Consider the following 13,433-nt stretch of genomic DNA (forward strand, 5'->3'; position numbering starts at 1 on the left):
TGAGAAGCTTCCTTCGTGTGCGTTAGGTGACATCGAGGGTGGCGACGCCCGCTCTCGGATGTGCTTCAAAACTCAAGAGCTTCGATCCAAGCAGGCTCGGGCACGATTGCACGAGTTGAATGCAGATCGAGTTCAATGAGGATCGAAAGTGTTTGTGTGACCGTGTTACATACCTTCTACTCATTAATTTCTGCTATGAATATCCCTAAATCTTTGCTCCTTGAGTCATACTTGAGAGTACCAGCATTCATCACTCTCATGAAGTGTTACTGCATGCAGCTTAAGGCATGCCAGATGTAAACATTTGTCTTGTGCCATGTATTTGCACCCCAAGTTTCACACTATGCTCTGTGAGCCGCATGATAAAGCTGAATCCATGGAGCCTTATACACTTTCGTGCAGGTGGTTTTCTATTGAGATCTTGCTTGCAGGTACTCTTACTCTTTATTTTTATGGCTTACAGTGCGAGATTTTTTTTTTTATGCGAATATCATGAGGACTGTCCTGCACAACGTGCAGAAAACTTCCATCCTTCTAACCCTATACTGCTCAAATGGGGAAACTGAATAACACATAAGATTGCATTTCATTTCAGATTGTGTCTGTACTTTTCTTCCTGTACCATATAACACTGCCCTCCTAAAAATTCTTACACACCCTCTTAGCTTTCTCAGCCATTTCTACGGTAATCGTTCCGTTCACAGAACAAGAATGCGTTGTGTTTTTTTTTTTTCTCGGCACTAAAACTTGGTTACAAGCCCGCCGTGGTTGTGTGCCCACAACTCATACCTATATATAAAGAGGCCAAGAACACTAACAACAATGCCGTCCGCGCACGGTTGTAATGAGAGCATTCGGAGTACAACAATTAAACCCAATAAACACATCTGTCAAGGCATCACACGAAGCAACGATAACAAGCAGCCATCGCAAACATACTTCACGAAGCATCAAGCAGCAGATTGGTGCCGGCTTCCCGACGCTTCTCCGTGCAGCCAAAATCGTTTCGCGCACGTAAAACACAGTTTTTAGAAAGGGCACTTCACACCCACGGCAGTTCTGAAGCACAGCACATACACGAAACACGATTGATATCAGTGATTGCTCGCGATCGCTGCACGCAGACGAATGAATGCGTCTAGCACAGCTCAAAATTCATATCAACATTCGGAAAACAAAGCGTGTGCAGTGAGCTTTTCACTCGTAACAGATATACTTGCAGGCGATTTCACCAACTTGGCAAAACAGCAGTCGTTCCGAACGTATCACTTTCGCTACACTCCCACTAATTGTCGCTGCTATGAAACTGTATACGCGCACAGGGAATTAATTCACTGCGGGGAGCTGCTTCTTGATGCTGTCCGTGAAAATCCTGCAGCAATCACAAACGGCTCCAAATAAACACGTCGAGGCACCGCAACTGTGTAGCAGTAGTACATCTTCCGTAGGTTTGTCGGCCACTCGTCAACTTGGTGCAGGCCAACTCAACTGGGGGAACTGTCACTCGATGCTTGTGCACATGGCAAGGCAAACTTCCAAGTCGCTTTGAATAATCGTAATAAACGAGCAATAGCGACATGGTCTATCTTTCATCGACAGGCACCGTCCGCCTAGGCCTTGCTTCGCCTACGCTCGGTCGGCCGGCGGCCATCTTTGAAAAAGTAGGAGGAGCTTGCGATGCGCCTCCAGAACGCATGCGACAAAAGTTGAAGTTGACGAACTCTGTGCGGCAGCCGGGCGGAGGACGCATGCCTCCGTCCGCACCATTGTTAGGACCTGGCGGACGCGTCCTCGAGCGGACGGGCGCAGCGCCCAAATAGTGACCGTACAGCGGCCTTTAGCACTGCAGGCGAGCGTCCACTGTTCGCACACAATGCAGGGATGCAAAGGGTGATGCGGTGACCATGTGCAGGTTCTTCGTGCGTGCGAATAGCCCCCGCATAAACCACAGTGTATGCGCGCAAAACATGTGCACGCACGTAGTGTGCGTGTCATGTCTTGTCACCTAAAAAAAACTTTCACTCCGTGGTCCTTCCCTAATGAACTGTGTGTGTTTCCACTTTGAGTAGATATGCGTCTCCTTGTGCTAAGAACCAGCGGTGTCTCGCACCACGTTCTCAATCGAGTGGTGCCTCCAGGTATCCATTCATTCCTTTCACTCCACTGACACTCCCTGCTTTCCTCTATATCATGAATTGTAGCCTCTGCATCAGGTGAGAGAGTTGTCGAAATTCTTCCTCTATGGGATGTTTGAAACCGGATCTGCTGCAGAAAGAAGTTGTTTCGACAGGCAATAAATTTTTGAAAAGTGTGACACTCACCTCAAAAACAACAATGCAAATAGCAACAAGCAAAACACTTCACAGCACAAAAGTAGTATAGGTGGGTTGCTGAAACCTAGAAGTCAGCAGAGCAAAACCCCTTCACCATAGCAGCCAAACCTGTTTTGAGGGCAGAAATTGGGTGCAGCGCAGAATACTTCTATGTCCAGCCTGATGTCATGCGCGAAAGTGTTGAGCAGAATTCCTTCACTATTGAGAGCCTGGAGGAGGTAGGGGCAGGGGAGGTGTTATGAATGGCACTCACAAACGGAGGGGTTCTTAATCCCATAATTGCGACAAGAAGAGGGGTGCAGGAAATGTACATGGCCATTATTACCACAATAGACATCTCCTGCACTCCACCTGATTTCTGCCCCCAAAACAGGTTTGGCCGCCATGGTGAAGGGGTTTTTGCACTGCAGAGAAGCTGACTTCTAGGTTTCTACTAGCTTCAATACTTTGAAGGAGTGTAGTCACGCGCGCCTCTCCTGGCAATTGAATGAACTCACACTTTTGCTGCTTTTACCTAGATGGCGTTAGCAGTAAAAAACCTTTAATGACCGAATACAGGTGCAAATACTAATTATCATCATGGTTTGTGCTTCTTATTTTAACTTTATTTTACAGTAATACAATATTAAAAAAAAGCCAACTCAAACAAGGCTCACGTTGCTGAGTATGACGGCCTTCTCGATTGAATGCCGTGTAGGAAAAATTGATTATATTTGAAGGCTCAGTATGATCGTGCTAATTGTATAAAGCGCAATTTGCGTCCATAATCACAAATAACGACTATTCTAGTTTCGCCATGCATGATTCCTAGGCTGTAGAATGAGCGCTTTTTCTGGTCAAGCTATGCGATGTGAGGCAGTATTACGGAAATCTTCAAATTGGAAAGGTAATTAAAAACGAACTAGCGAATAAATTTCGATGAAACTTCGTACACTCAACTATTATATAGTGCGCCCGAAGTGGTAAAAATTTTACTGCTGTGCGCGTTGATAAAGCGCAGATATTCGTGCCCAAAGTAGCCAAACTTTACCATGTTTAAAAGGCTGCCGATCAAATACTGATTAAATTAAAAATAATTACGCTCCACGTTTCATAATATAAGTACCCATTCTATGTGTAGGCCAAAGGAAACTGTTCTAAGTGCAGCAGTTTCTTCAGCAAACTAATCCGAAGTAGGGTATATCAACGACGCTAGCGAATTTGTCATCTGCAAAACCACCTCTCATGCAGTTGATAACGTTGACACACTAAAGCAGCGCACATCATTTGACAGATAGTATATTAAGCTTTCGAATGATGCCTATATTGTGATGTTCGAAAAAGAACAACGCGCAGAATGCTCACGCAAACATTGCCTAAAATGGCACATTCGCGCTGCCGGAGTGGGACCCCCGCCTTAAGTGATCCTTGGATGGCGACTATAACCTTCGAAATGTGATGCATTTATAAAAAAAATACACAGCGGCACAAAGCCGCGGTGTATATTGTAGCCTGCAGCACTGGAGAGAACGACGCTGGCCATGTGCTAGCTGCAGCAGCTGTGGAATGCACGAGGTAAATGAGAATTAAGCAGTACAGTACTTTATGAAGCAATATTCAAGACGATTATGTAGTTGTTATATAAAATGTCGATACTTCCATTAACATCGCTGAACAAAGCCGCACCACACTGAGAATACTCTAGCTTTTAACCCTGTTGTATGGGCTTAGTTAGCGTTCGTCGCGGCAGCAGAGTGACGCCTGCCACGTGTTCTGCAGCTGCTGCATTGAAGACTCGGAAGAATGCGCGAGGGAAGCAGGTAATAAGCACTGTAGCACTTTATTCAATCAAATTTGACACGATATATGCATGCGTATATTTACGTAGAGCCTGGTAAAGAGGCCTAGCGCGCAAGTTATTTTGGTGGCCGAGGCGATTGATACGAATAAGCCACGTGCAACGTAGAGAGGGAAGAGGAGTGCGGGATGTGCAGGTCTGCGGTCTGCCAGGAAACATTGGGGCGGCCCTGAAAAGGGCCGTTTGGATGCGCAGCGACGTGACGGCGTGGCGAACACAACGCCCAGCACTCGTCCGTGGCCCTTTGCCATGCACCGTCGACAGTGGTGCACTACGTCGTACACAATGCCTGGTTATATGCTGCCCTGGATGCTGTAGCGATGCTTCCACTGTAGACATTTACGAGGGTTGCCGCGATGATCTTGGAGAGCTGATCGATGCCGCGATCCCTGACATGGGCTGCTGCGTACAAAGAAAATCCTCGGCCTCTTCGCAGCATACAGGAAACGGTGCTGTAAATGATTGGAAAAAGTTGCATTATGAACATAGCGATTTGATGAATGCGCAACATATTACAAAACTTTCGACAAAGAAATCTGCGTTCTTGTACCTCAACCAGGGTTGAGAATGCGCACGGCAGACGTGCGCCTCAGCATAGCAGTCAGGCAGCGGTTTGTTGCCGATGGCGGATGTTTTCGTGAAGGTCTCCATAGCCATGGCCGATTTTTTTTTTTTTTTTTGAACACGAGGAGCGTCCATTCCACGAGCTGCTGCTGCACGAGGTCCTGGAAGCACGTGGGGAGAGACAAGTGACACAGCACTTATAAATAAGCAAAATGCGAGAAAATTTTGCGCAATTTATACTTACCTTGACGGTGCTTGCGATCTCCCGCAGGTCGTCGCCATTATCAACGTCATTCCGCCCAACGTAAAGCACGGATCGGCGTGCCGAAAGCGCATTCACGTAAACGCGCGGGCCCGCCATCGTCGAGCACCTCGGTGACCGAACGCGCCGGTGCCATGCAGCAGCGAGCAACGTTTATCTATAAACGTTGGCAGCGAGATCCACGAACCGAATGCCGGAATCGCGCGCGTTGCCAGAGCGGGGGGCACCTAGCGATTCCCTAGAGCGTTTAGGGACGAAAAAAAACAAGCAAATCCAGTTTTTGACTACGTCACGTCCGGTTAAGCATCGAGCCCGACGCAAAAAACGTCACGCCAGGCCGCGGCGTGTCCACCAATGAGCGTTTGCAGCCGAGCTACCCCTGAACGCTTCTGTAGCAGGCCCGTGCACTTTCTTCTTCTTCTTCCCAAAGTCGCAACAACAACAACGGTATAGCGGTTAAATCTGTAATTACTCCCTAGAAAAGAGCACTCCATTTCCGGCACGCTTTCCTCTCAGGGCGTTATATGGTTGCATCAGCAGGCCCTCTCCTGCGCTTACATAAAAAATTGCCTGCTTTTGGCCATTTTTAGTATGAAATTTGGCTCATTTTAGCACTGTTAGAATTTGCCAAATGGCAACCCTGTCTCCCTCATGGCTAGGCGGCGCAAGCTGCCGTCCGATACAAAGGGCAGAGCCACTATCATCCATCCATCCATCCATCCATGGCAAACGCACAGTCATAGGCCTCGAGGTATATCGGTGATACACATCTGTGATACAGGCGATAATGGACAACGCTGGCAAGTATATGCTTTATTGGATTAGCAGCGTGCTAATGTTGTTTTCCTTTTGTTTCGAGTCTCCGTGCAGCTCTTCAGACATTTGTATAAGACGCGCTAATGGCCGAAAATTTGCGGTGCACTGCGCAATACGCCTCCATTGTTTACACGCGGCGCCATTTTTATGCAATGCGGAACAGTATATATTGATCGTGTGATTTCATACACGTTTAATTCTCATGCATGCCGACTTCGAAGAGTGTTGTCGATATTATGTGTCAGATACAAATGCTGCAAACATCTCAACGCAGAGCATATGTGGTGCATTTTTTAAACAATCGCGGCTGACTGCGCAACCGAGGCAACTCGGTTATGCACAGCGGATTATTAAGGCCCTACGAAGGACCATTGCGTGCTATTGGCTAGGGCCTCAATTCGACGAATGTCTCTCCTCTTGATTCACAACACGTGGGCGCTAGTCAGCACATTCTGATCGAGAGCACCGGAGGAGAAAGCGCGCGTGCGTGCGAGAATACTAGCAGCTGCTTTTCCCCTCTTCCCCTTTTTGTTTTGCTCCAAGCCATCGAACCCGCTCTGCGGCCGCGTTTCATTGCGGGTGAAACGCAGAAGACGCTCCCGCTGCGCGATTGTTCCGGCGCCGTCCCCTACGGTCCCTCGCTTTGTTTTCGCTCACGGAATGGTCGAAGCGTTCAATAAGATGTCACTCTGCATTTCATTTCATTTTATTACCTTAGAGACCCACGAGAGCATTACTTAAGGGTATTACTTTGCTCTCGCCCTTCCTCCCATCTTTGTTTTTTTCTTTTTACGTGAACACGCAAAAGATATGCAAAGTAAAAATTATTGAGCTTTTGTTTTATTGATGTGCAGCGTTTAATGACTACAGTAATGTATATGATGCACTTACTGCTGTTCGGGGGCGAAATACGACGTACGAATTGCGTGTGCGAAAGGGTGATTCCTAACCTGGGAATTTATCTTTTCTTTCCTATTCCAGGTAAGAAAAGTGTTGACGAGTTCCTCAAGCACTTGGCGCAGGTTATGAAAGTATTAAACGACGCCTTCAAGCAGGGAATTGAATTGATGCAGGACTTTGTGGCCATATTGGAGACTATCGAGACGACTCGTGCTCAGAAAAGTAAATAAAATTTTATGATACCACAAGCGCACAAAGAGGTCCAAAAGGAGCACTGGTGTCCATATCTAACCAAAAATTTTTTCTACATTGCAGGAATGAGGAAGCGGCGCGCGGCGTGAAGGGGAAACAGAACAAATCGGCGGCCGCCTTGTGACAAAGAAGGTTACTTGTGACTAATAAATGTTTTGGCTCTCTCTATCATGGTGCTGAACTAAGTTCAGGCCTGAAAAAAAGAAAACAAAGAAGGGAGGGGGAGGGGTGCTTAGAATCGAGTAAATAAGGTAAATTCCTTTCCGAGTAAAGTGATGAGCATGTGCATACATAAGACCAGCTCGAGTCGCCTTTGTGGCGGCAATGCATCCTCTATTCTTATAAATTATAAAAAAAGGCGTTGATGCGGATCGCTCGAGCAGTGACAGGGGATAAAGACCGAAATTGTGCGGAATATCACGTGGTTTGTTCTCGTAATGGTGCGGTCGGCTCGAGGGCTACGCACATGCCTGGTATATCGCAAATTTTAATTCAAATTCAGCAAATGAACCGCACGAACTGAATGCGCTCAGTCTGCAGAAGACGGACTGACATGGATATCAAACGAACGGAACCATTTTTTTGGGCGAATGTGCCGACGCTTAAACTGCGTGAAAACATAAAAGAGAACATGAAATATTCTAAACAAGTACAGTGGTGCTTCGTATTGCTGCCCTGGGGCCCTATTCTCGACAGACATGGCTGCCGTTCGGCGCCATTTTTTTCTCTGATTGGTTCTGTGAACAGTCACGTGTTTCAAATTTGTGACGCGAAATTTCTATGTGTCGAAATGGCTTTTTGCGGTGACATAAAAATGACTTGAGCGTGAAAACGGATTTTAAGCAGCGGTATTCATGATGCATGGATTGTATATATAAGTAACTGTGGAGGAAAAACAGAGGTATCTATGATAGAAAGGGAAGCACTTACGCTTGCATTAAGAATGGGGTAAAATGAATCGCCCAGGTTGTCAAGAGCCAACTCCTGAAATCTGATTGGCTGACGTTGTGTGGCGGGAAATACGTCATGCATAAACTTTTAATGATGACGTCAAAATGACGTTTCATTACGTAAAGAACCATTGCTGTAAATGATCTAAGTTTGGTGCCGGATTTTGAACCACTTGAGGCGGCCGCGAAAAAAACTTGGCGAATTCGACGTGCAGTGTAGGCGGCTATTAGCTCACCGCAGTTTGGTAAAGAGTTTGGTGGGTGGTGAAGAAAGCTGACACAACTTGTTGTAATTGCAGAAAGCACTGAAACGACGTTGTAAGGGAACTTATCAGCTGCGTCATCTTTTTGAGGATTATAATGAAGACAGCCGCACGAGGGTCGTACCTACCCTCCCGTTGCTAATGCTTATCTCTCATAGAGAAACCATCGATCCGCGCCGTCGTTGCCATGCGCAGTAATGCTGCCCGAAAACCAAACGCTTGATCTGCGCGAGACGAGGCATTTCGGAGAGCAACAGAAGGGGAAGTTGGGCGAGTTGAAGGTTGTTCATGATGGTTTCGTGGGCTCTTTTTCACACAGAGACAATAAAAAAGAAGAAGAGAAAGAAAGGCAGCAGTGTTGTGTTTTCTTCTCTTTGTCTCTGTGTTAAAAAGCGTCCACAAACCCATCATGAATTTTAGAGAGCACCGCGATGCTTTCTAATTATCTGTCTGATCGGTTCGTGAGTACAAGCTGAGGGGTCATATGATTCGATGGTTGTGCAGGAACTTCGCGCGACAGGCAGCGAGGGATCACCAACGGCTTTCTTAAACGTCGGCCCTAAACACTGCCTTTTTTGCCGTGCACTCTGCACTCACTGCATTGTTAATATATTGAACAGCCTTTCCACGATGGGCAAAGCAAGCAAAATTACTCACAGCTTCTATTTTAACAAAGGAATGTATGTTTCATGTGCATGGCACATGTTTGCTTGCCACGTCTGATGTGTCTTATATATAAAGTTTTCTTTTAATATGCATGTGGACTCACCATTTTCTTATTGTTTAGAAAACAATAAGTACTCCGGAGCACGTTATGGCGGTACGCTCTAATCATATGATGTAGTTGAGTGACATTTTGTGTTGATTCCTTTTTTTTTTAATACAGCCTGAAAATAGTCTCTCTTTATTTATTTGCATTTTGCCGTTTCGACAGTAAAGAATACGCACGCGCGGCGCCGCCCTAGCTTCATACCATGAATTCCTCAGTCATCTTTCCCTTTCTTTCCTTATTGTCCGTTTATCCCCTTCTGCACGTTTACGGTATGCTGAGAGTCACTTAATTAACCTTCCTGCTATTCTGTTCTTCCGTTTCGTTCTCTTTCTCGGACATCTTTTGCGTTTCTCAAGAGACTGTCCCACGCCAGCGCATGCAAGTTTCACCGAATAGGTGTGAGGCCCAGCGTATGCCTTCCACTTCGTGTGTGTGTAGAACATCTCTTTCTCTGTCTGTGCTGCTTTCGGGCTCTACACAACTCAAGCCAACACAATATGTTAGAACCTTGGGCATACTTGCTGACCTGACGGTAGCTGGTCATAACGCGGCTTTTCGAAAAAGGTGGGTAGCCCAGCCAGTATCTAACAGTAACTGATACTTTGAGACTGCGAGCGTTGTCCCCAGAGATGGACATTACCGGCACCGCCAGCGCCTCTTCGTCAGTGCTGGAGCTAGTTTGTAAATCTGTCAATTCCTTCTGTTTACGACCAAGTCTTTTATGAACGAACGTTTTAGTTCCCGTATTTAAAAGTCGCTGATAAGTGAACGTGAGAGGTGATCGGCGCTTACGAACAGCAATGCTACTTTCCGCTCCCGTTTTGCATCAACCCACTGCGAATATTCCATTGCCGTTCTTGATCTTCAGCTGAAACCCGCGCGTAGCTAACGCGTAGTTGATGCCGTGCGTAGCTGATGTCGAATGTTCAACCGCAAGTATGTAATGACACACTAACACCGCAACGCCACAACATACTTCACTCGCCTCACTTTCAACCGAGGCTTCCGAATCACGGATGCGCCGCAGAGTATCGGTTCCTGCAGGAGCACCGTCATTTTTGATACTTGGCGCCAATATATAGTAGCAGAGGACAGCGTGCTTTTCTTCTGACATGTTATTTCTCTTTTTCTTCAGAATGCGTAACCCGATTGTGTGCTTACGTAACCTGGCACCGTCCTACTGCAAAATAGGGTCGCTGGATAAGTTGGATATTTGTCCGGCCGTAACAGCTAGTTTAAACGCTGACAAAAACATCCTTATGATGACGCTCTCTCTCCGCGCGCACGTGTTGTGTGTGTGTGTGCGTGCGTGCGTGCGTGCGTGCGTGCGTGCGTGCGTGCGTGCGTGTGTGTGTGTGTGTGTGTGTGTGTGTGTGTGTGTGTGTGTGTGTGTGTGTGTGTGTGTGTGTGTGTGTGTGTGTGTGTGTGTGTGTGTGTGTGTGTGTGTGTGTGTGTGTGTGTGTGTGTGTGTGTGTGTGTGTGTGTGTGTGTGTGTGTGTGTGTGTGTGTGTGTGTGTGTGTGTGTGTGTGTGTGTGTGTGTGTGTGTGTGTGTGTGTGTGTGTGTGTGTGTGTGTGTGTGTGTGTGTGTGTGTGTGTGTGTGTGTGTGTGTGTGTGTGTGTGTGTGTGTGTGTGTGTGTGTGTGTGTGTGTGTGTGTGTGTGTGTGTGTGTGTGTGTGTGTGTGTGTGTGTGTGTGTGTGTGTGTGTGTGTGTGTGTGTGTGTGTGTGTGTGTGTGTGTGTGTGTGTGTGTGTGTGTGTGTGTGTGTGTGTGTGTGTGTGTGTGTGTGTGTGTGTGTGTGTGTGTGTGTGTGTGTGTGTGTGTGTGTGTGTGTGTGTGTGTGTGTGTGTGTGTGTGTGTGTGTGTGTGTGTGTGTGTGTGTGTGTGTGTGTGTGTGTGTGTGTGTGTGTGTGTGTGTGTGTGTGTGTGTGTGTGTGTGTGTGTGTGTGTGTGTGTGTGTGTGTGTGTGTGTGTGTGTGTGTGTGTGTGTGTGTGTGTGTGTGTGTGTGTGTGTGTGTGTGTGTGTGTGTGTGTGTGTGTGTGTGTGTGTGTGTGTGTGTGTGTGTGTGTGTGTGTGTGTGTGTGTGTGTGTGTGTGTGTGTGTGTGTGTGTGTGTGTGTGTGTGTGTGTGTGTGTGTGTGTGTGTGTGTGTGTGTGTGTGTGTGTGTGTGTGTGTGTGTGTGTGTGTGTGTGTGTGTGTGTGTGTGTGTGTGTGTGTGTGTGTGTGTGTGTGTGTGTGTGTGTGTGTGTGTGTGTGTGTGTGTGTGTGTGTGTGTGTGTGTGTGTGTGTGTGTGTGTGTGTGTGTGTGTGTGTGTGTGTGTGTGTGTGTGTGTGTGTGTGTGTGTGTGTGTGTGTGTGTGTGTGTGTGTGTGTGTGTGTGTGTGTGTGTGTGTGTGTGTGTGTGTGTGTGTGTGTGTGTGTGTGTGTGTGTGTGTGTGTGTGTGTGTGTGTGTGTGTGTGTGTGTGTGTGTGTGTGTGTGTGTGTGTGTGTGTGTGTGTGTGTGTGTGTGTGTGTGTGTGTGTGTGTGTGTGTGTGTGTGTGTGTGTGTGTGTGTGTGTGTGTGTGTGTGTGTGTGTGTGTGTGTGTGTGTGTGTGTGTGTGTGTGTGTGTGTGTGTGTGTGTGTGTGTGTGTGTGTGTGTGTGTGTGTGTGTGTGTGTGTGTGTGTGTGTGTGGTACGTGATTTAACATCTGAATTAACTTGTCCCATTTTCCCTAATCGGAGAAAAATGGTAGTTGGCTGAGGCAGAAACATCCGTTGTTTTCATCGTTATGGGCGGTGTGGCCGTACAGACTTCTGCGCGTCTGGCGAGACGCAATACCCGCCTCTGCTCTGCTGGGTGATCCGTTGCCTCGCACTTCGCCCAGATAGCGCGTCCAATCGAATCGGCGCCTTTGCTTGCTACTACCCACGACGTATGAAAAATGCAAGCATGTTAAGGTGATAAATCACTTATCGAAAACATATATATAGACCGCAACGCGGTCTACCTTGTTGGCGTTAATTGGAACGCAAATGTAGTAGTTTGCGCGGGAGAATGTTATACAGCACGGAGAGGTAAATATGTACGGAAATCCCTGTATACGTACAACGCGAACGAGCGAAGTTCGCTCGCTGACTTGCGTATGTGCCGTGCTACTCTTTGTTTTTGGAAAATTAACTATGCAATTCGAAATTATCGGTCGCTGAATGACCCAGCGTTGCCGGTAATCTCGGGCGTCGGTTCGACCTGACGGTTGTGCCATGCACGAGTGTTACGTTTGTTTACACGCTCTGCAAAAAAATACAGGTGATCAACAGTGTTAGTAATGGTGCCTTTGACTGACGGCACCCGTGGAGTTTTCTGCGCCACGGCCGGTCTCGAGGGAGAGGAGCGCGCGCTCTCCCTCGAGACCGGCCGTGTCTGTGCGCTCTTTCATAGCCTCCGAGACTCTTATCTATCTCGGAGGCTATCCTACGTTCATGGTGTAAGCGGTGTAAGATCCTACGTTCCTACAAATGATGTGTAGAACTACAGCTAACTAGAGTCGCCGGCTCATGCTGCGAAATGTTGCAAATGTTGCGTTGTGGCGGTGTTGGTTTTTCAGGCAATGCCACAGTGATTCACGAGTGCCGTCAGCCGAAGACACCACAAGTTTTGCTTTAGCACGTATGCTGTGTGTTCACGGCGCTCGTGCATGTATGGTCCATTGCACATGTTAGATAGGATTTTATGAGGGTGACTTGATTCCTGCCTCCCTTGGATAAGAAAGCTTTTAGAAAAATGAAAGAAAAACAGCAGACTTCTTTCTATGGTTGTGTGTATCGTGCCATAAATATATTTGTAGTAGCTGATCAAATCGTTAGATTTTTAATTTATGAATATTGTTTAGAAAGTTGTAAACAAAATTAATAGAGTGAATGAAAATTTGTGTGCAGCACAACTTTCGGGACTGGTAACTTACGGTTTCACAAGTCCGAGCGTCCCAGCGCCATCGCTAACAATCCAAGAACACCTGACCAAATGGAAATCGTGAAAAAAACGGAATGATTGGCGGGCATGGAGGAAGAAAAAACTAGGAGGGAGCGCCGCCATGGCGCCGCTGCGGAAAAGTGAAGCCTAGTCATAAAAAATATAATGGAAAGAATCACGGGGGAATTACACGTCACGTGATACTGAAAGCGGTAGTCGGTAGCTGGTTTCGGTTGCGGTTTCGCACACTTCGCTCCGAAGGAATGCCTTCGCGTGGCCTTTGCTACGCGACGTCTGCACTTGAGGCGCGCGCTGCTAGCAGGCGGTAGATGGAACTTTGGACTTTTATACGGGCTGATCCCGTGGGGGCTGCCGCCGCCGCGCGGTGCACCCGTGTATTTCGCGAAGTATGGCTGGTTTCTCTCAGCTGCGCCATATGAAATGCTTGCGGGGCTCAGCGATCAGACGAAGCACGCGAAAACAAGAATGACGAGGGGACGAAGCGCTGATCATCGCTTCGTCCTGTCGTCCG

The sequence above is a fragment of the Amblyomma maculatum genome, unplaced genomic scaffold (genome assembly GCF_055883805.1).
Source record: "Amblyomma maculatum isolate TAMU_Amacu unplaced genomic scaffold, ASM5588380v1 scaffold_13, whole genome shotgun sequence".
In the NCBI taxonomy this organism is placed as follows: domain Eukaryota; kingdom Metazoa; phylum Arthropoda; class Arachnida; order Ixodida; family Ixodidae; genus Amblyomma; species Amblyomma maculatum.